This window comes from Pteropus alecto, unplaced genomic scaffold, assembly GCF_000325575.1.
Source record: "Pteropus alecto unplaced genomic scaffold, ASM32557v1 scaffold24, whole genome shotgun sequence".
In the NCBI taxonomy this organism is placed as follows: domain Eukaryota; kingdom Metazoa; phylum Chordata; class Mammalia; order Chiroptera; family Pteropodidae; genus Pteropus; species Pteropus alecto.
The window spans coordinates 25,975,916-26,000,701 of NW_006439192.1; the positions used below are offsets into that span (position 1 = coordinate 25,975,916).

A 24,786-nucleotide genomic window follows, 5' to 3' on the forward strand; every position below is an offset into this window, starting at 1 on the left:
CCCTTTCTCTCTCCTTTAAGAACAACAACCAAAATTATTTCCATGATTAATATGTTTATGTTATCCATTAAAAATATAGGACATATGTTTGTGTATTTTTCTATAAAAAAGGAAAATACAATGGAAAAATGCCTCATTCATTAATATAATTTACATCAGATAATGACATTAAACATGTGGACAGAAGACAATTTTAATTTAGAAAGTTTGGGTTTCTAAATTAAATTTTTTGCAGGACAAAAAATTTAACTTAATTTAGGGCCTTAGTTTTAACTCTCTGTCCTTCAGGGCCATAGATAATCTTGTAATTTTTCACTTTTTTCTTTGTAGTTACAGACCCAAAAAAGAATCGTTTTTGCTAAAGAAAGGTTAGCTTGACCTACGTAATTCAAGAAAGGAGAAAAGAGGTGAGAGGGAGAAAATATGAGAAATACTGGAGGTATTTGTCAGATTCTATGAAAGTAGAAAAAAGCAGAAAAAGAATTGTGTATTCAGATTCTTTTCATTGATTTTAAGATATGCAAATACAGCTTTTGAGCTGTTAAAATTTACTTTTTTTGCTGAATTGTAACTTTGACCCTTACAGTACTTTGAAGTTTAATTTCATGGTTCCAGTCTTTAATTATGTTACAAAAGTATTAATTTAGAAAACTAAATGATTGGGAAATAATGAAGGAGACAATAAGACAATAGTTATTTAATTGTCATCTTTTGTGTGTTCTATATTCACTGCTTCATTCCTACTTATGCTCCAGTTGTCTTTGAAGTAGAAGTTATTTTAGCTGTATTTTTTACTGATAAAATATTTAAATTAAATTTATTTTCTCTCTTTTTTTTCTAATTTATTAAAATGTAAGTTAGTGAAATATTCTTCAATAAATTTTAGGTGTAGTTAGTAATTGTCTGCCATTTCATTTCTTGCTAGGAACTATTTATAAAGTGAATTATGAAAAGAAGCTGCTATAAAGGAGCATCTTCTTCCTGTCTTTTATCCTCTGGTACTTGTGAAAGATAAATAGTGATCTTTTAATACCTTTTTTGTCTTTCTTTTTTTGTTTTCCGTTCTTTTTCTAAGTTTTATTTGGATCTGTTACTTAAAATTATCACATTTTAAAAAGTTTTATTCTGAAGTAGGAAAAGAGAAATTTAACATAATTTATGCAAATGCCTGAACTTTTTGGTTTTTAAAAAATCAGTGCCTATATAGCACCATATCATTCTAGCCCTCTTCATCTATTATTTGCAGTCACCATCTCATGTTTTGCCTCACTCAATTTCCTACACTTTTGCTATATTGTCATCTTATTTTGTTCATCAAAAACTGAGTAAGAAACATAGACTCAAAATACTCCTGACCATGCCAGATGACAGATTTATCAAGGAGCGGGACCTTGGGCGATGACCCAAAATAGAAAAAGGCTCTTTTAGAGATATTAATTCTGATATTTTCCCAGGGCTTTACATTTTATTTAGAATAATGTTTAATTAGCTAGAGAGTCAATCAAACATATAACCTTGTATATTATTTCAAAATTCATGAAATTAATGGATAGTTACATGGTGTCTATGGGGAAGTATATAAACTATTATTTTAATTAAGAATTTTATGTCATACCATAATGTTATCACATTTAACTTGTTTTTGCTTTAATCATGCTGTTTTGTTGACTATTGTTGTTGTTATGATAGTTATGAAAATTAAATTGCCTAAAAGTAATATAAAAAGACTAATTTAGCTAGCTTTTGCTGCAAAAAAAAAAAGCACTTTTATCCAAAACTAAAAACCCTAAGCGTTAATGATTCCTCTCGATTTTGTGCATTAGCCAGACAGTTTGTACTAACTGATCTGGGACTGGATAATCTAGAACGTCAGGCTTGTCTTCATTGATTATAATGGCTAAGGTAGCATTCCATGTTATCTTGTAACCTGTAGGTGGCTGGTCCCAGCTTGATCACATGGTGACAAACTAGTTTCCAGCAGGAAGAAAGGGAAAGCCGCAATGTGCAAATGCTGCTTAAGCCTCTGCTTGTGGCAAATTTGTTAATGTCCCATTAGTACAAATCACTAGGCTGAGCCCATATTTAAGGGATGGAGAAATTGATTCTACCTCCTGGTGAGAAAAGAGTAAAGTCATTTTGCAGAGGGACATACATACAGTGATGAGAAGAATCTGTGGCCACTTAGCAGGTACCACAAAGGCTAGTATTATTTCTTATCTTAATTCTTTAGCACTTTTTTATTTTACAGTTTATTAGTAGCACTTTCTATGAAACTCTGAATTGTGTATTTAGGTCTTTGTTTAAAAAGAAGTGGACATTTTTTAATTAAACTTAATAAGATGCATATTATTTTTTCACTTAAAATCAGATAAAATTTCTAGATTTTTGCTATTTTAAGATTATAGCAGAACTTTATTTTAAAACAATTAAAAAACAATGGCTTTTGAAGATGTGGAAAAACTGCTTTTGATCCGTTAAAAAGTTTTGGTATTGGGACACAATCTTTTCTACAATTTTTATATAAGCAATATAACATTAGAAATATTGAATGCCATGATTATATCAACAAATGTAATTTATGTGGCATTACTGTGACTTATAAGGCATCTATCATGCTAAACATTACTCATCTCTTTGAATTTATATGATTATGTTGTTCTTATGATAGCAATATTGGTAGATTAGTTGTTGACATTGATTGCCATATAAAGATTTATAGCTTGGATTTATATTAAAATAAGCACCACAGACAATAAGATATGTGTTTAATCTATTTTATCTAGAATCTTTATACAATAAAATACCCTAAGCTAGGATAGATTGCTGTAATGCCTTGTAAGTGCTGTTTGTCTCAATACTTAATTTAACGAATTATAGATTTTGATGTAATCACTGTGGAATATCTTCCCTAAGTTGTTATTGATAATTTCAATAAGGCTACAAATCTATTAAATTTGATTTTTTTTATTTTTTATATCAGACAATGTCTTACTACTATAATATAACCAAATTATATCCATAATTAATGTGAAAATAGGTGTGCTACTTCTAGAATTATAATTGAATGGCTACAATTATCATTTTACAGTTAAAACAATCTTAAAGTTTAAAATTGTAGCCAGAGAGAACATTTATTAAATAGTTTGGCCACTTTTTCAGGAAGTGAAATAAATCTCGAGAAAGATGATTTATTACCATAGCAATGGGATGAAGTGCCATATGTAATATATATAGTTTAGTTTTTTTCTGGTATAAAAATACTCTCATTATTACCATTTGAAAATGAAATTATGGCATTATTCATAGATGACCTTATGATTTTTTTATTCATTTATTCACAAATGTTAATCAGTGTTAAAACCATTGACTATATGAATCGTCATTTTAATCATGGTATTTCAGAGAAACACAAAGAATAAATTGGGAAAGGAATAAATGATAACTGGAGTGGAAATAAGGCCTTTGCTGTCTTTGAAATCTTTTTATTTAAGAAAAAATTATAACCATTTGGCCAACTAAGGAAATGATCTATTTTTAATCTATGTAGATATAATGCAACTCCATTATTATTCTAGTGATAAAAAATAAAAGCCTCTAACATTGTTGTAATTACTACAAAAAATGAGTAAGTCATAATTAAATGAACATGAAGCAAATCTTTTTATTTTTAGAATAAAAATATATTGATTACTATTTTGCTTCTTAATGTAATCGGTTACCATTATTTCCACTGACAATCAAGAAGATTGATGTTTCAGGATGTCACGTTGATGTATTTTGCTTCATTGGGAGATTTTTTAGTCATTCAATTGAAACAAAATATGTATATTTGGAGCACATAATTTTAATTTGGCACTTCTGTGAATCCACTGACTCATTGTTCATTGAGGCAATCTTTGGTTTTCTACTTGGTGTTTGGAGCTTATTATTAGAGGACTTCAAGCCTATGAATACCCAGCAACTGTGTGTGTGTGTGTCTGTGTGTCTGTGTGTGTGCTTGTGCACATGTTCATGTGCATGCACATGCACACTCACACATGTGCAATGTTAGTTTTTAAATAAATTCATGTTCTTTGTAAGATTTTTAATCTTGATATTTTATTTTTTGAAGTGTAAGTGAAAATTATATTTAATTTTTAAAGTAACTCTGTTATCCATATTTATACTATTCCCCTCATATATGTTTTAGCTAGGGTTAATTAGTTTCCTTTATATAATGTTTCTTAATATGGCTTTACTTTTTAGCTAATTTGAGTATACATTGGCGTATAATATTCCTTGTAGAAACTAGTTCTACAACATTTCGTGGTTTTAAATAAGACTGTTTTACTCTATATTTAAGATTTTTATTTCTGAAATCATCTCAGACAAAAGTGGCCATCGAATACCTCATGGAGCTATAGCCTTTGATGTGAGTCTTTTAAGATAGATGATAGATAGATGATAGATGATAGATAGATAGATAGATAGATAGATGATAGATTAGATAGATGATAGATAGATAGATAGATAGATAGATAGATAGATAGATAGATAATAGATAGATATAGATAGATAGATAATAGATAGATAGATAGATAGATAGATAGATAGATAGATAGATAGAATACAGGGCCTACCACTAAGAAGGAGAACTTGAGCCAGTGGTCAGAGTGAGAAGCTCAAACATGACTGAAACTGGAAAGGAAGTTTGGGGTCATGTTGGTTTTACTTATGAACTTGAATCAAGAATTTAGATTTTACTCATTGAAAAATAAGGAGCCATTAGATATTTTTCAAGAGTTTAAATGACTTAGAATTTTATTTGGGAAGAGGGTTCTGGTAAAAACAATATTTGAAGTACATGATAAATATATCTTAAAATATTTTGATCACTTTAAAAGATTTTACCAAAGCTTTTAAGTTATTCATGTTAATATTTTTTTTTTTTACTTTTCTAACATTTAATCAAATACGTTTGGGGGCAGAGATATAACATTGAATAAATAGAGGTTTTTAATAAAATAAACTGATGTCAAGAAAATTATCATCATTTTAGAAGAATTAAAGTTGAAACACCAAGAAATAATATCTCTCATTCTAGATTTCATGTTAAACCTATTTTAGAAAGTCTAAATTTTATTCTTTTGGTAAAAGGCTTCTGCGAGATTTGGTATAGTGTGCTCTACAAAGGATCAAAATAAAAATAAGACAAAGGTGTAAATAGATAACATTTTATAGTTAACTACAGAAGGAGTTAGGCTTTTTAGAAGTTGTTGTGAGATTTGAATCCCTATTCAGGTAGACATTGTATTACAAACTTCCACAAGCCTGTCTTTTTTCCACCAGAAAGCATGGATCAGCTCCATGCAGAAGAGGAGAAACTCTAAAGAAAGATATGTACAGACTCTTCTTTTAGTTTAAATAATGTGTACATTAGGAAATTTTATGCAGAGATCTGAACAAGGTAGTTTTAAGTGGTAAAAATAGATGAACTAGATACAATGAATGAGCATATAGTAGATGTTTAATAATTGGATAATGATGGTGATGATGATAATGGTGATGATGAGTGAGTTCCTTGTATATCTAAGTCAATTCACACATTGGTAGCTGAGGAGCAGAATGTTGGCTACATTAGAAATTGCTAGCTGTATTTTCCTGATCTAGTGTTGACCACATCTTCACTCTAACTTCACTTCTGAACATTACCTTTCAGATCCACATGGTTTTGGCTACCATTAAGATTTATGTAGTGAAAGTGTCCCTGTTACTGCAGATCCTCTTCTCTGAGGCTCAACACTCCACCTCTTCATCCCCTCTGTGGTTAGAATTCACGGTAGCCACAAAAGATCTGTGATTTTTTTCTCACTTACTCTTTTCTCTTTTGTGGCAATTTGCCTCAAGAACAGTACTGGGGAACTAAATATTTTAATGACCATTACATATTGGTATGAACGGAATATTGGCAAAGCTTAATATGATTTTCTTTCTTCTGTCTGAGTGTGTTATTAAAGCAGTTGTGGTCTTTACACAGAAAATGAAGGCCTAAATTACATAGTTCTTATTCTTGGTTGTGGGGAAAGCCCAGCAAAGATAGTGCTGACTTTTTTTTTCCTTAAAAAAAAAATACATATGATAAATAATTCTGATGTAATCAATTTTTCCTGGAATCTTATATAATAGAAAGATAATTGAGAAAACATGCACACTAAGAGTTATATAATTCCACAAATAGGAAGATATTGCAAAGTTAAACTATACATTAGAGTCATGTTGAGTATAGAAAACTATTATCATGAAAACAGGATGAGAATTGGTTTTTTTTTTGTTTCTTTATTGTTTGTATATCCCATAATTTAAGATATATTTTAATCTAATGTGTTAATGAAACAACTAATATCCCTAATAGTGAAAACTATCTTGAAAAAATAAAAAGACCAAACATGACCCAAATCAGCCTCTGAAAGGATTGATATAATAAGTCTCTCACTTTATCTGCCCTACATAAAAAGTAGAAAATCTTTTCTGATGGAAGATGTTGTTTGTAGGTACCTTTCATAAACCTTGCATACAATGACCAGCATAAACATAAATATTAGTGGACATGCAGAGAAGCAAAAATGTAAACAAAAATCAAGAGAAAATCAGACATCAGGATAAACAGATGATCTTATCATTGGAGTAAGCAGAAAATGTCAACACTCTATATCTAAAAACATGGATAATTTGAAAACGAAAAGAAGAAAAAGAAAAAGATATACTGTGTGCATAATAACTGAAAGCAGATCAGTATAGCTATATTAAAATCAGACAAATTCTACTTTAGCATAAGAATAATATCACCAGAAAAGAAAAGAGAGACGTTTCTTAAAGAAAAAATCAATTCAAAGAAAGATAAAACAACCATTAATTTACAGATGCCTAATATTTCAAAATGTATAAAGCAAAAGTCGAAAGAAATGAAAACTTAAATAAGCAAAAAAAAAAAAAAAAATAGGGTTAAACAAGAAAAACTCTATTAATGTTTTTATTTGATAATTTTGGAATATAAACTGTAATTTATTCAGAGCCTGACACATTTTTTGTAAATAAAATTGCAATAGGACACAGCCATACTCACTGGCTTATGTACTGTCTATGGCTGGTTTTGTGCTACTACAATAGAACTGAGTAGTTGTGACAGAGACCATATGGCCCACAAATTTTAAAATATCTACAATTTGGCCTTCTGCAAAAAAAGTTTGCCAATACTTGTGTTAGATCAATGTATTTCAGGAATGTTAAAAATCCTAAATTTAAAAATTTTGCCATGATTATATAAGAATATTACTGTTGTTTTTAATACATACTTCAACTTTTAGCATAAAAAATATGATATACTCAAGGTACACTTGAATGATTCCAGGAAACATAATTTTTATTTATATATGGAAAAATTATTGAGAAGATTAGAGGGAAGGTATCCAGTGCACATGTGAATGACTTAGCATTTTTTTAAGTAGTAAAACTTTATCAGCTGAATAAGAAAAATTAAATACTCTCATCCCTCGAATTCTTTTAAAAGAGAGTTTATAGTGGTATTCTGAAATAATTAAGACAGAGGAAAAGGGATGAACAGTTTCTGAAAAGTAAAAGAGGTTAAAAATTAATTGAGCAGACTGGGAAAGAAGGCTTTTTGAGGACGGTTAGTATGATTACTGGGTACTATTAAGGTTCTACTTGAGTTTGGGTAATTGCGAACCCATAATGATATCAGTCTCCTTGTTTCTGTAATTATTTACAGTAATTTTCAGTTATTGTAACTGAAAAGGGCATAGAGAAATATGAGCTAGAGTTAATTCAATGTTGGCATTTCTTAGTCTATTTCAACAAAGGGAGGAGTAGCACTTTGAAAGAAAATGATTACAATGATGAACTAGGGAAATAGGATATGAAAAAAAGGAAGCATAGTAAGAAATCATGACTGGATTTAGAGAAAATGCCATTCGAAGGTTTGGAGGTCTTGATAAAATGAAAGTAAATATTGCAGTAGGCCCACTGGAGCAAGTGAAATGGTGATGAACAGAGTGTGGAAAGCTTCATTTATTATTTTGAAGGTCTATTATTATGTGACCATAGAAGTTGATGGCTGAGAAAGAGTTGAAGAAAAGCAATTGCAAGTGGAGAGGTAAAATGAATGAGACACTAGGTGTTCAAAACACCAAGAATGCTCACAGGAATACAAAAGAAGAAAGTGAGTTGTTTTATAAAATATTCCTGAATATGAGTGTGTGTGTGTGTGTGTGTGTGTGTGTGTGTGTGTGTGTGTGGAGTTACAGTAGGAATGACCAAGTGATGGCTATAATGGCATAAATGAGGACAGGAAGGGAATGGAATAAATTGATGACCGGATTCTCAAAAGTATATGGATTTTTAGGAGGAAAAAAATGATAGTGTGACTGTGAAGCAGAGATATATAATGTACCTTCTGACTCTAAACTATATGGTATTTGAGAGTTAATATATTTTAGAGAAAGATGAAAGGGAATTCGTATCTTTAGGGGCTAATCAGAATTCAATTAAAACAAAAAGGGACAATAATGTACAGTACATAAGAAAGTTTACTTAGCTTTTCCACACCAGAGCTGTGCTTGGCCTGCAGGTCTATGGTGGGCCACGGACACAAGTCTCTGTTCCGCAGGATGGGGTTTGTTAAAGTTGTCAAGAATAAGTCCTACTTCAAGAGACACCAAGTGAAATTTAGAAGATGAAAAAAGGGTAAAATGCTTGGTAATCCAGGATAAAAATAAGTACAACACACCCAGATACAGGATGATAGTTTGTGTAACCAACAGCGATATCATTTGTCAGGTTGCTTATGCCCATATAGAAGGAGATGTGATAGTTTGTACAGTTTATGCTCATGAACTCCCAAAGTATGGTGTGAAAGTTGGCCTGACAAATTATGCTGCAGCATATTGTACTGGCCTGCTGCTGGCCCACAGGCTGCTCAATAGGTTTGGCATGGACAAGATCTGTGAAGGCCAAGTAGAGTTGACCAGAGATGAATACAATGTGGAAAGCGTTGATGGTCAACTTGGTGCCTTTCCCAGCTATTTGAATGCAGGGCTTGCAAGAACTACTACTGGAAATAAAGTTTTTGAGGCCCTGAAAGAGCTGTGGACAGAGACTTGTCTATTCCTCACAGTACCAAACGGTTCCCTGGTTATGATTCAGAAAGCAAGGAATTCAGTGCAGAAGTATGTTGGAAGCACATCATGGGTCAGAATGTTGCAGATTACATGCATTACCTAATGGAATAAGATGAAGATGCTTACGAGAAACAATTCTCTCGATACATAAAGAACAACGTAACTCCAGACCTGATGGAGAGAAGTATAAGAAAGCTCATGCTGTTATATGAGAGAATCCAATCTATGAGAAGAAGCCTAAGAAAGAAGTTAAAAAGAAGAGGTGGAACCATCCCATAATGTCTTGGGTAGCTCAGAAGAAGGCAAGCTTCCCCAGAACCCGGGAATGAGCATTTGAGAGCTAATAAACCAAACTAAAATTTTCTATTAAAATTTTTTCATATAAAGAGAGTAATAAACTTATTGAGCAAGCAAAAGAAAAGTTTACTTAGATCCTTCACATAGTTGATGTGAAATCAACATTTATTAAATATCTTGTCTTCATATTATGAAAGGAATAATAAAAGATTGTTTACTCCCTTTAACCGGAGCCAATAAGGCTTGAAGACCAGTTTGGTATAGATTAAGCTAAATATAGCTAGTAATATCAATGTTTATAGGAGGAGATTGGTGACTTTTAGAAATACAGAACAGAGGCAAGAAAGATAAATATGTTGAATATGAGATGCACAAAGAATTTTATGATTCAGGGACAATCTTATGTCTCAAGACTCTTAGATATACATGCATATATTTCTTTAAAATATGTTTAGTTGGGTTTTTTGTAATAAAATGGCATATCCCAGTTCCTTCTATGTGTTCTGCATTGATCCGAAGAGTCCTTGTTGCTCTTTCAGATTATATGTTGTTAATTCAAAAAGAATACTTTTTTGATGCATATCTTTTTAAGCAAGTTGACCGTGGTCATCTTGTTTCCATTTATCTACTGTTTAGATTTTGTGGATCTCTAGGTAGTACATAAATATGTATTCCACTTTTTAAAATTCAGCTACATTTTTGGGGTAGTGAAGCAATACTTTTTTTCATTCGATTCTCAGAAGTTTGTGATATAAAAAAGTTAGGAATCTACCTTAGTGGATAAAATATTGCATAAAATGAAAAATAACAGAAAACTTAAGATAGTGGGAGAGAATAAAACAAATAGTAGATCGCACATTACTTTAAATAATATGCGTAAAGCACTTTGACATATTGCCTTGCACACAAGAATTTATGCAAGAAATTTTTAATAGTGTGTGAACTTATCTAATTATAATAACTAATGAGATATATACATTTATGGCAGTAATAAAACTAGAAAATTTAGTGTCATGGTTTCTCTATTCTACATTACCATCTTGAGTACATCCATTTTATTAAATGATAAAACTGGGACTCCATCTCAAGAATGTGTCTGCAAATTTTTTTTGGTCTAATTACAGTATTGAAATCATATAAGGTCTCTAAATTTATAGAGACCTTATAAAATATACAATAGTAGAGGAAAACTTTGTATAATCTGGACTAACATCAACCTCATTTAAAGAGGGATATAATTATAAAAATATAAGAACCACTTTTATTCTGTATGTTAATTGATGATATTCTCTTTTCTTATATATTTTCTTTCTGTCATATTCCCATTCCTGCCTCCATGTATATGATAATCATATTTGATACAAGCTCGGTAAAGAAGGTAAAGAATATGGATTTAGAACACTAGAGAAGGTGAAATTAATAGCAAGAGGACTAAAAACATAAGTTTCTTGTTGGAAAGATGTTTAAAGTCAATTTCACTCAAATTTTCTTTCCAACCACAGAGGAATCAACAGTAATAATCATAAGTAATTTTGTTTTTAATATTTAGGAAAACAATATGTAAACTCTTAAGTGCCATTAAAACACCATCAGAGATTAGAGATTCAAGGGCTCAGGAACAAAAGTACTAAGGGAATTCAAAGCAATATTTGTCTTAGAGTCATATTTTATATAGATATAGTGTTAATGATGAAATTGTATTTAGTCCAATCCATTAGAAAATTTAGCCATAGCAATATTCTTTACTTTCAAAGAGAATTTAATAGTTATATAAAGAATTTAATTTTACCTTGATATTACAGAAACATCTAATCACCTTGAGTCTTTCTTACTCTGCTATGTGTATTACATTAACTAGATTTATATCCCTACTTTTTTTTGAAAGTGTGAATGTTAGTATGATGATTTCCATATCTTATTATATCAGAACACACAGACCACTCATTTATATAGATTCAAAGTAGAACAATCCTAGTTATCATCCATAGCATTATGTTATTATAATTGACAATGATGAAAGATTATTTATGTGGTTCTCTGCTTACAAGAGTACATTAACTTTTTCCTAATTCAAATTTAATCTCATTTAAACAAAATCTCAATTGTCAAAATGAAAGTTATTCATACTGCAAATTTCCTTTTCAAATGCTAAGATTAGCTTTCTCCTGTTATCTATGTAAGATAATATATATGGCTTTACCTACTAAAAGTTATGCAGTGAAGGTAGCTTTATCTAATTATTGTGGTATGATGATATCTGCTTTAGTTAGGGTTTCTTTAGGCATCTTTGCTTTTTTTTGTTCTTAATAAAGTAGATATTCAAAATTTATTTTTATTGTAAAGAAATCAAAGAGATTTAGAGTCATCTGCCCCAGTCTGCTTGTTTTCTTTGGTATAAAACGGGTTAAAAAGAAGTTTAATCTAGAAAAAAATTCCTCTACAGAATTCAAAATCGTATGTATATTGTAACCTATAGTTTTCAAAAACCTGGTTGTCTACGGTTGGGGTTAAGAAATAAAAAACAAGATACTGATGAATTTTAATTTTTAAAATATTTTGTAAAGTTTATAAATGTATGTTTTAGCTAGAATCTTTATCTAAATTCTTGACAAAAACCAAAGGTGAATGCACATGACTAGTTTTTGTACATTCCTACAAAAAATAGCATATTATACCTTGCAGCTTTTCAATTATTTGTTTGCATCTGTATTCAACATGCCCTGTAAATTTTATTGCACTGGCCATAGATAGTTACTGTTACTTTTGTAACAAGCATAGAACATCCACAAGGTTGAAATCAGAAAATAAAGTTGAAGTTTATTGAAATTTAAGGAATGACTGCGTAGTGATATACAGAAACAAGAAAATAAATTGACCTTGTTCCTTATAAAATGTACAAGAGTTATTAATAAATAAGCCAAGCTGTCCTTCAGTTCCTTTTCAAATAGAGAAAATTTAGATTATTAATATCTATATGCTTAAATATTATAAATCCCTAGTAACATGGGTGTGCTATATTAATGTTTACTTAAAATATTGTTTCAGCAAGCATCAATGTCAGTGTTATGACTGAGGTTTTATGTAGACATTTAAAAATTTTACAATAAAAATTTAATAAAAACAAAGAATTTTTTAATGTCCTTCCATCACCAGATACTTGACCCCCTTTATACCTCCCCTCTTCCCCCTTCCCTCTGGTAACCACTAGTCCACCGTCCATGTCCATGAGTCTCTGTTTGTTTGTCATGTTTTTTTGTTGCTTTCAAATTTATATCTCACATGTGAATAAAATCATATGGTTCTCAACATTTTCTTTCGAACTTATTTTCCTTAGAATGTTAATCTCAAGATTCATCCATGTTGTTTCAAATGACAGTATTTCATCTTTTCTTATGGCTGAGAAATACTCCATTGTATATATGTACTACATCTTTATCCAGTCATCTGTTGAAGGGCACTTAGCTTGTTTCCATGTCTTGGCCACGATGAACAACACTGCTAGGAATATCGGGATGCGTGTATCTTTAAGGATAAATGTTTTCAAGTTTTTAGGGTAAATACCCAGAAGAGGGATTGCTGGGTCATATGGTAATTTTATCCTTAGTTTTTTGAGGAAACGCTATACTGTTTTCCATAGTGGCTGTACCAATTTACATTTCCACCAGCAGTGTATGAGGAATTTTTTAGTACCAATAATTATTCAAAAAATTATAAGCTAAAAACATATGTACATTTTGAATTAAATGGAGAACTACTATAGGCTGCTGATACTCTCCCTGAAAATTCAACCCAAGAGACATTCCAGAAAGAAGACAGGTTTATGAAATCTGTAACTGACTAGAAAAGCTATGATAACACAGTTATCAAATGAGCATGACAGCATTTCAATAAAACTTCATCCAAGGACATTTAAATTTGAATTTTATATAATTTTCATGCATCATAAAAGATCACTCTTCACTTGATTTTTAAAAATATTTAAAAATGTAAAAAGTATTTCTTATTTGTGGGCTGAAGAAAAACAAACAGCTGGCAGAATTTGTCAAGAAAGCTGTAATCGATTGATTCCTAAGCCAAAAGGAAAAAGACCAGATCTATAGTGTCTTCCAAAAGTCATCAGGAGTGACTGAAAAAGAAAAGAATTAGAAAAAGTTGAGATATAGAGTAAAAATAAATAAATAAGAAGATTTAGCTAGCTAACTATGTATTTACCTAACTATATATTTTAATATATATTCACAATTCACGTGGTGATTATTTTCAGGGATAGAGATTTAGAGTACTTTTTTACTTTTTGTCATTGTGGTGGTCATTCTGTTTTTCAAAAATTCCTATAATGAACATAGTATTTTTATTATTAGGAAATAAGACCATTTAAATCTGGAGGAAAAAAATCTGAACTCTAAATTATTTAATATCTTTTTAAAATTTTTTCCTTATGTACATCAAGTAGTCATAAGTTTTAATAACATAGCTTGAGAGGAGTATGGAACCTTAAGTTTCAGACCAATGCATCTCAAAATAGCCATAGTCAGAAAGTGTTTGGACAGTATAGCACTCATCTGTCATACATTTTAAAAGAATAAAATATACCTACATGTTTTTTTTTTTTTCTTCGAAAGGTATACCTAGTCAGTCCTTGAATTTTCATTTTCAAAAATTAATTGAGTAGCTGCAGTTTGATGATCAGAAGCTGAAAGAACAGTTTATTACTGTTTAGTGGGCTAGACAAGCACCTCTTCAGATTAAAAAACAACAAACTCAGAATATTGTAAATTTCTGTACAGGAGATTCAGTTTCATTAATAACCCTGATGTGATCTCTTCAACATCACCGTCCTTCCCCACCAAACATCTCTGCAGGATGATGCATGATCCATTACAAATGCTAGCACTTCTTTTCCTAAAAGCAAATGACTACTAATCATGGTAACCACTCGTCACAAAAAAAGGAAAAGGTTATCTTTGACCAAAAAGCTACTAATAACAAGTGAATAACATAAACATTAAGAAATATGGTCTCCGTTTTAACTTGTTCATCAGCTTGGCAGAGTCTACTTTGCAACACTCCCTTTTTGCCATGACTGCCACCCAGTAATTGGTAGTCTACCAACTATTTCTGACTAGAGTCTAGAATGAAATTCCAGGCCAGGGCTCTGATAATAAGATCACACACATATGATCTCCAACTCCAGTGACTAATTTTGCTCATTTCTTTGTTCGAAGCAGTTTAAAAGGGTTTGTTTGTTTGTTTGTTTTTTAATTGGAAGCTGATCACCTGTTTACTCTTGGTTGGTCAAATCAAGGATGATGTAGAATTTCTTCCTCCAATGCAAGCAAACAAAATCACACAAATAAACCAGCCATCTAAGGTAGACAGATCTTAGGAGACATTGGCTTTTGCATGTTGGTGTCATGAAAAGCCATGGGATATAAGTAGAGTAATGGGTTCTGTTTATGCTTCACCTTCACTCCATGCATTTGCCTAGCATGCTGGCCAGACAGATCCTAGAAATTGGTTGAATTAGTTTCCAGTTATGAAGTTCAGTCTTTACGGCTGTACTGCTGCTGCTGCTGCTGGCACTACTGCCTCAACTGTTCATAAAAGAGCTTATAAAAACTCCATGCTTGACATTGCCTGACAAATGATCACTGTGAGTTTGACTGACCAAGTTCTAATGGAGTTCTGGCTTCCTTAACAGCCGTCTAAAGAGACCTGGTATCACAAGCCAGGAATGTAGGGGTGTTAAAATCTTGTGGCACAGCCTTTGATCGGTAGGAGATAGGGAACCAGATAAGTACTGCTCCTAAAAGATGATTGTCCTCAGATATCACTGTTCATAAGGCTTCTGTGACAATAGATGATTATCAGTGATCATCTAGGTAACTATTCTCATTATATTTTCTTCCTTCTCCCATGTCCCTCAGTGCTTTTTCTTCCCTGTCTCTTACTCTCCAGGGACTGATCACACTCCTTAACAAAATGTTAGCATATAATCTTTCACCTTGGGCTCTGATTTCTAGATAATTCAACCTAAGATAAATAATTAAGATTAAATTATATAGCAAGAACAAAAATGGAGTAATATTTTCCTATTGTTTCATTTTAAAGTGACATGTCTTCATGAAATATCTAGACTGAGAACTAGAGACATATCTTTAAAACATCAATTTATAAGGGGAGAGACATGGTATTCTAGTTTATGATAGCAATTGCCATAATTTTGTAGGCTGAAGACTACCTTGTGGATTATTAAAGATATTTTTCAGAGGTTTATGAATATTCTGAGTATATCACAAACATAAAGTTTTATTTAGAGATAGATCACAGCAGAACACCAGCTTCTTAATTATGATGTCTTAATGGGGTTTTGCTAACTGATAATAACTTAATAACCTTACTGTATTTAAAAGATTTAGCTTTATACCAGGAAGATTATACCCAAAGATACCTAGCTCATTGGCAGAACACATGCTGCTTGGAAAATAGCAATCTACAGAATATAGAAACCTCTGAGAGTTTGTTATCACTATTTCACAATATTTCATCCTCATTTAAGGCCTTTTTAACTTAACATAAATTGCCCAATAACTAGAAGTAGTTGATCAGGAGAATCTTAACATACCCACAGTATTAATTATATGCATACTTTTACCATTGAGATCATTATGCTTACTCTAGTCTTAGTTTGACTATATTTGGAGGTTTGAGTAGAGAATCAGACCACTTAGATGTTGTAATATTATAGTGACTATTAAATTTCTTAAAAATAAATGAAGCTAATAAATATTATACAATTTATGCAGTTAATCCTTCCATCACATTATCCCCCCATTCGTGTTCCAGATGTTATTCTTGTCATGCTTTTTTCCTCCCACCAACGTACTAGCACTTTAACAACTTTTATTTTATATATTTTTGTAATTATTTGTTGATTGATTATAATAAAGAAACTACTCTTTAGTCAAGTTAAAACTTATGTAAACAAATAATATAGAGTGATACATGCATTAAGAACATATGGTCTGGAGTTAGCAGAAATGAGGAAGTGAGTATTTCTGAGTGGAGTTGTAAAATATCTTTTGTATTGGCACTTAAAATTTACCAGGTAAACAAGAGAGAAAGTATTCCTTGCAAAGAAAATAGGCTTACACAAATTGAAAATTATGAAAGAACATGGCCCAATCTGTAATCTCTTTGTGATGAGTATTGTTGAACTTCAAGAGGGTAAATAAAAAATGGAGAATAATTCAAGTCAGCGATGATGAGTTAGACAAATGGCACATTGCAAAAGTTGGTTGTGTCATTCTGGAGCATTTGGACTTTATGCAGTATGTGAGAGGAAACTAGAAATGGGTTAATAGAATAAAATTATCGAATTTGAATTTTTAGAATAATACCCTTGAAGACAGTATAAAATACTGATTAGAAGGAAAAGAAAATATAATAGAGAAATAGTTATGAATGTTTTAGAATAGTCCAAATGAGGGGTGAACACCTAAATTTAGTCAGCGGATAAAAAAGAGATATGGAGTGGGGCAAAGATTTCCGTGATAGAAAAGATGTAAAATTATTAGGACTTAGTGAAAAATTTGGTATTGAACTCATGGGAGAGAAATAAATCAAGAATCACTTACGTGTTTCTGAGAACACATGCTACAGGATCTAAATTAACAATCACTTCAATCATTTCAAAAAAGCACAGTTATTGAATACCTGCTATGTTTCAGTCACTGTGATAAGCTCTGGGAATGCTAAAAATGAACACTATATGTTCTGTAAGAATCTATGACAAGATGATTAAATGGAATTGTTTTAATCTCAGTCTCAGTTGAGACCCCAAGAAAATACACACCCCATTCCAAAGTAATAAATGAGACTACCACACAGGACTTGCAAGAGGCATAGGGAAATAATTTATACTACTCATCATACCCACCAAACTGAGGATACGTAAATACAGGATTCTGTAAAAGCAGAGAAATTTTAGAGAGCTGGTCCCCAAGGGAGAAGAGTGTTCACCTCTAGCACAGGGTGTGGCTCCCATTGGAGGATGTGATATATGACCCACAGAACTTAGGAGACATAGTGCATCAGTGTTTGGCTCAGGCCTGAGAGATTTAAAAGGTGATAAGGATGACCTTAACTCACAGAATTTGGTAGACAAAGAATACTGAGTGATTTCCCTGAGCTAGATGTTGGAACTCTCTGAGTGAGAGGTAGCTTCAGGCTTCTTACATTAGCAACAGAGATAAAGTAACCCATACAAAAGTGGATCCCAGGATTCCCAGCTATAAGGAAACCATTTCAATTACTAGCTGAAGGAGAAGTATTCTGCTTCATAAAGGGTCCTGCAGAGGAGAGAGCCCCACACTTGGGAGGTGTCTCTACTGAATCAAGGAAACGAGTGTTCCACAATAACCAGAGAGTTGCCTCTGAGCACTTGCCATGGGCCTAAAGTGGGAACTCCAGCCCAGAGCAGTATTATGAAGTGACATCGTTCGCATTTTCTTTGTTTCTTCCCTGTCCTCCCCCTTGTTCTGATACTTAGGAAAAGAAAAAGGAAGAGTAGAAGTACTGAGTAGTTAGAGAGGAAGGAACTATATCTCTCCTTAACTGTGGAGGCAGTTGGTATCAGCAGGCCCCAGCTGAGGGAGAAGAGAGAAGGTTTCAGGCTTTTGAATCATACAGCTGATTAAATACATTAATTATTACAAAAAGAACTTTTAATTCTCTGAGAGTATCCTGAAAATTAACTGGGCTTTCAATAGATTTTATTCAAAGAGACAGGGAAATTTTGTGGTACTGAGTGAGTTAGAAAAGGCATTGGATCTAATTTCACTCTATGGGTTTGTATTTGGTTACCATAATGATTAGAAATCTTGCATTTGAAAAATGTCCAAATATTTGATCTTGATTAGTTAGCTGTGAAATTTAACTGCATCAAGAGACTTAGATATTAGATCTGAACTGTGTTACTGTGGGCACAAGTTCACACCACCTAGTTTTCTGTGTTCTTATGTGTACAATAAGGAGTCAAACTGGATGATCTCTGTGATGTGTCACTTTCAGTTCTAAAATTCTGAAAATGAATAATGTTGCTTTGATAGATTTCATTTGTTTAAAAGACGGTAAAGAATGGACAAACTTGAAATAACGGTATGAGCTGCCAAAAGTAAAGGGAGCCAGTGAATTTGGACCTCATTTTCTACTTTACACAATGCTCAGAGTGTTGTTGTTGTTGTTGTTGTTGTTTTTATTATTACCTCACTGCAGTTTATATAATAATATTTGTCTCATGTGAATGCTTGAGAAGCATGAATACAAACTGCAAATAGTGAATTTTTGTGAGGAAACAAAGGTACAGAGAAAGGACATATTTGATGTTGTTGAAATAAATGTTTAGGAAGTCCCCAAATGAACACCATTTAAAATAAAACTAGGTTTTGAATACATTTCAAAGAGATTGTCATATATAACAGCATTGTTAGAAACTAAGAGGATCCGATGTTCAATCTTGGTAACACTAGGAAAAACTACAAAAGTTTTAATATTTTATAACTTAAACCTGCGCTCTAGAAACAAGTTCTGTTTGGTTTCATCAAATGTTTCTAAAGCCCATCAGAATTTGCAGCAAATGGCTTGTGCATAAATTAGTAAGATGAAATATTTATATAAACCAACTGTTTCTCTTGTGCAGATCTAATCATAAACTTTAAGAATGCTGAAAAATAATCAGGTGTTTAATTCGCTTGCAATTTCTAGTGAATTCCTCACTCTATTATTATTATATTTTTATAAATTTATCTATTTAAATTAGTTTCAAGTATAGAGTACATTGGTTAGACATCTATATTGTTCATAAAACGATCTCCCCAATTATTCCCTCCCACCCCTGGCCCTCCACTTAGCCATCACATTAATGTTAATTGCATTCTGTCTGCCGTGCTCCCCATCCCCGTGCCCAACTATCAACTACTAATTTGTACTTCTTTAATCCTTCACCCCATTTAATACTTTATTTTTTTCTGCCAAATATTTGAAATAAGATTTACTTTACTATAATTTAAAGAAACAACATTTTAAGGAATCGTGTGCTTAAAATTTTATACCAACATATGCAAATAAAATCTCCAGAAAAAAAAATCTCAAGAATAAAACCTCAAATAAATATTATAAGACTAGAATATATTTAAAAAAGATTTAATAAAAGAAAAATAGCCTGAAGAATCTTCCTCTGATGCCTATTTCTAACAAATGGCATCAGGAGAGAAGAAGGCCATCTGTCTCAATGTTTACTTGTTAGAAATTTGCAGGTATATTTGCTAAAAATCATCCATCTTTCTTGTAAACTAACCAAAATAATTTAACTACTTTTAAATTTCTAAGATATAGAAAAAGATTTAATAAAAGAAAAATAGCCTGAAGAATCTTCCTCTGATGCCTATTTCTAACAAATGGCATCAGGAGAGAAGAAGGCCATCTGTCTCAATGTTTACTTGTTAGAAATTTGCAGGTATATTTGCTAAAAATCATCCATCTTTCTTGTAAACTAACCAAAATAATTTAACTACTTTTAAATTTCTAAGATATAGTATAGAGTAGTGAAGTTGCTACATTTTTTTGAGCTGAGATAACACATTAAGTAAAGTGTTTTGTTATACGTCCCTTGAGAAGTTATTACAATGCTCATTAATTTTTATACTTAGTATTCAGGCTGCATTTGATATTGCCTGTGTTTCTTTTCTTTGTTAAGGACAAATTCTGCAATAGTTTACCAACGCACATGATCGTAAGTTATTATGTATGTCATCCCATATCTTTGTATTTTCTTGGTTGAAGATTCAAGCTAGAATATCTATATATTCAAAATCTTTAAACATAAGGATTGGAAATAGTGTGGCAATATAGTTAGACATTATGATTTATAATATTAAAAATTCACATTTAAATGTTATTATGTGGACTGGGAAAAGCTCACCAGGAGATTTGACGAGCACTAATTTCTTGACATACCCTGGGAGAATGCAAGAAATTGAATTGGATGTCTATCGTAGGGTTCTTCGTGTTGAAGAGATGTGTGGCAAATGAGCAAACATTTCAAGAAGAATAAGAGAGAGGACTTCTTCAATTCAAAACCAGAGACGTTTTACTGAAATATAAAGGAAGAAAAAGTTAAGTCATTCTCAAAGTGCAATATCATTATTGTAATTAAAATGTAAGCACTAGGCCTAGGGCTAAGCAACTAAGAAGACTAACACATAAGAAGAAACATTTTTATTATTTTTATTTTAATTAGTATTTGTTCCTTTATAAATAGTTTACTCCTATTTAAAATAACAGCCTTAATGAATGTAGTCATTGAGGAAAAGCTTTTCATTGTGAGACTTAGATGATGAAAACATTCCTCAAATAAAATTGGAAGATTCTGCAGCAATCTTACTTTACTTAAATGTAAACTTCATTTATTTTTAATTTCACATTTACACTGATACATTTAAATTGATGGAGAGAAGGAAAAATGGCTTGTTGTCATCCTCGCCTTTAAGAGCTAATCCAAATAATTTCTGAAACAAAAATTTTCACATATCGCCTTAGGTTACAAGTCAAGATATAACTATTTAAAAGTAAGATTTGATTACTACCATAGTTTCTGCTATCCAACATAGGTCAAAGCTGAGGTTATAGCCAGTTGTTCACCAATATTATAAATAAAGCATTAATATTTCAAGATACATTTAGTATTCTCTAGTACCTCAGAAACATCTAGTAGTTTATAATTAGGTTGAATATAATTTATTCTCCCGACCAGGACATGTTAAAGTTTGAAAAGTTTTCCAGCTACTACTGTGGAATGCAAGAGCCTACTCCTAGGGACTTGAAGAGATGATTATGCATTTTTTTCACAAACAGAATAAGCAATCCAAAAATTCCTACAGAACCACAACAAAACTCTGAATAGCTAAAACAATCTTGAGTAGGAAAAACAAAGCTAGAGACATAACATTTCCTGATTTTAAACTTTATTACGAAGTACAGTAATCAAAAGAATATGGTACTGGAATAAAAACGACACATAGGTCAATGGAACAAAACAGAGAGCCTTGAAATAAACCCAGATATATACAGTCAACTAATATTTGACAGGAGAGCCAATAATACACAATGGGAAAAGGATAGTCTCTTCCACAAATGGTATCGAGAAAACTGAATATCTACGTGCAAAAGAATGAAATCAGATTTGTATTTTACGGTGTAACAAAAATCAATCTCAAATGGATTAAAGATTTGAACATAAGACATGAAACTGTAAAACTGCTAGAAAAAAAACATAGGGGATAAGTTCCTTGACATTGTCCTAGGCAAGATTTTCTTGGATTTGACATCAAAGGCAAATGCAACAAAAACAAAACTAAACACATGAGACTACATCAAACTTAAAAGCTTCTATACATGAAAGGAAATCAACAACAAAATGAAAAGTCAACCTATGCAATAGGAGAAAATATTTAAAATCACATATTCAATTAAGAGTTAATATCCAAAATATAAACAGAACTCATGTAACTCAATAACAAAACAAAACAAAAAATTCAATTAGGATAGCAAAGTGCCTGAAAATATACGCACACGATGGCTATGATTCATTCTTAAAAAAGAAGGAAATTCCTACCATTTGTGACCATGTGGATGAACCCAAGTGGCATTATGCTAAGTAAAAAAAGCCAGACAGATAAAGACAAATACTGCATGGTATCACTTATATGTGGAATGTAGCAACAGAAGTCAACCCCAAAGTGACAGAAAATGCACTGGTTGTTGCCAGGGCCTGGGGGAGGATGGAACAAATGGGGAAAGGCTGATAAACGTGTAATAAATTTAAGTTATAAGATAAATAAGTTTGAGGATCTAATGTATATCATGGTGACTATAGTGATAATACTGAGTTGTATAATTGAAATTTTCTAAGAGAGTAAATCTTAAGAGTTCTCAGCAACCAAATAAAAGGTAACTGTGAGGTGATGGATGTGCTAATTAATTTAATTGTGGGTATCTTTTCACCGTGTATACATATTCAAATCATCTCATTTTATACTTTAAATATATTGAATTTTGTCAATTTTATCTCAATAAAGCTGGAAAAAAAGATAATTTTGTACATTCAGCCCAACTCAGGTTAAGTGATGTTATGTTGGTAGCTTGTAATCAGCCAAAGTTGGATCATTTTCTCCATAGAAATCACCAAATGCTACAAATCAGAGCTTTTATTCCTGGAGAGCTAGTTGCTAAAACAACCAGAACACTGGTGATTATGCAGGACAATATTGCAAATTTGGACTTTCTCTGGTGAACTGTGACATATGACCACTCTACTTAAAATGGTGTTTATGTAACTCAGCTGTCAAAATTTCATTTCAGGCATTGGTAAGTGAATTAAAGCATGCAAAACATAAAAAGTTCTTCACCGGCCCATGAGCATTACGCAACATAGTACTTTAAAAACATGAAAATGGAAAAGTTTAATTTCGTCTTCTCAATGTCAGATTAAAGAGAAGAGATGCAAAATTGGGGTGGATGCTGGTAGCAGCAGCTGTTCATTTGACACTATGCAGCAAAAATGCTTTAAAGCTAATGTGGTTCAAGATCATCACTTGGAAGGCTGAAGTTCTCAGAGAGTAAAAGGAGGTCACACGCTTGAAAGAGCAAATCAGGATACATAAACCCATCTTAAGCAGGCCGATCTGTGTGTTTCATCCTCAGCAGAAAACTGGTCAGAGTCACAGTATACAGGTTAGATAAACATGTAGGAAGTTAGAGGAAAAACTGTGCTATAAAAGGGACTGGAGTCTCAGGTTTGCTCCAATACTTAAGTCAAAATTGTGGAATTTACCTCTGGTAGAGCAGTATTTCTAAATATTTTGTGTTGATTAAATGAGGCATCTTGTTCAAAGAGTAGTTTTTCTGACTTTGCTGGATATGAAATTATCATATGAAATTAATGGAGAAAATTTTACTGTCACGTATTAATTCAGATTGACCACTGCATAATAATCAATAGTAAATAAAATTAATCTCATCTAAAAGTGTTCAAATGGGTATAGATAATTTGGGGGATGTGTTGAAAAATTTCTAAAGGGTGTGATTCAAAAATTACTTTAAGATTTTCAGTTATTGGATCATCAACTCACATATATGATTTTTCTTGAAACTACCTTATAAAGCCTAGATTCACAATAACCTTTTTTCTCACTTTACAGAAGAGAGGCACAGTCCTCCTACAACTCAATCTTAGCTGACACAATGCCCAGGAATGTTAAACCTCTCCTCAGACAGTAACCAAAGGGATAATTTGAAATACCGTTTTAGAGAAACATATTTAATTGATTAATCAAGACACCTTAATCCATTTGGCTTCCTCTCTTTTCCTTTGTTATACTTATTTCTGTTTAGCCTGAAGCTTGAGTCCTATTGGGATGTTCTAGATTCGGAAAAATGGAATCAATATAGGTTAGTTTTGAGATGTAACTGGAATAATTCTCAGGTTTATCACATTTTTCAAAATACTTCAAAAAAAACCCACATGCAAGAATTTTACATGACATTTTTAGGTTTAGGTTTTATTTCAATAAAACAGATTTTTATGAAATGTCATTAAACATTCATTAAATATTTATTCCATCTATAGCCAATCTCCATTTTATTTTACCTCATAAAATGTTTACTATATTTTCCTATTAATAAAGAAGACTTATTAAAGTGTAACTAAATATTTAAATGTCAACTAAATGTATACCAGAGACTACATTCTTTCTCATAATTATTTAAGGGCAAAGCTAAGCAAAAATGTTGGAAAACTGCTGACCCAGTTAAACCTCTCCTGATGCCAGGGGAGGGTTCCTAGTCAGATGACCTCCTATTCATTTGACCTGATCTGCACACTCATGGCGGATGGCAATGTTCACAGCATCATGACATAACCTCTTGTCCTCCAGAATTTTTGACTTAAAAAAACCTTCTACAATATCATCAGAAATTTCTCTGTCAGAGAGATAAATGATCCAAAGCTAATCTGGGTCCTGGAGGTAATCTGAAAGTTGAAAACCGAATGTATAGTCATGTCAAAGAGGGTAAATCAGAGTCACCTTGTGAACAATATAAATACACGGTAGCTCAGAATTGTCTTCTGAGGTCTGCATAGATTTCTAATGGAACGCCTATTTTAGTATGAAGACGAGTAAACCAATACCGTGTATTTCTGGAAATTTATCCTAAAGAAATAAAGATTTATATAATAATTATAAGAATATTTGTACCA

At 31.9% G+C, this 24,786-nt stretch overlaps 1 protein-coding gene and 1 pseudogene across 3 annotated transcripts in view; both read left to right on the forward strand.

The window, feature by feature from the left end:
* SGCZ (sarcoglycan zeta) overlaps positions 1 to 24,786 on the forward strand; it is a 264,296-nt gene that overhangs the window by 157,029 nt on the left and 82,481 nt on the right. The gene's annotated exons all lie outside the window — the stretch shown is intronic.
* Positions 8,662 to 9,517, forward strand: LOC102889831 (annotated as a pseudogene).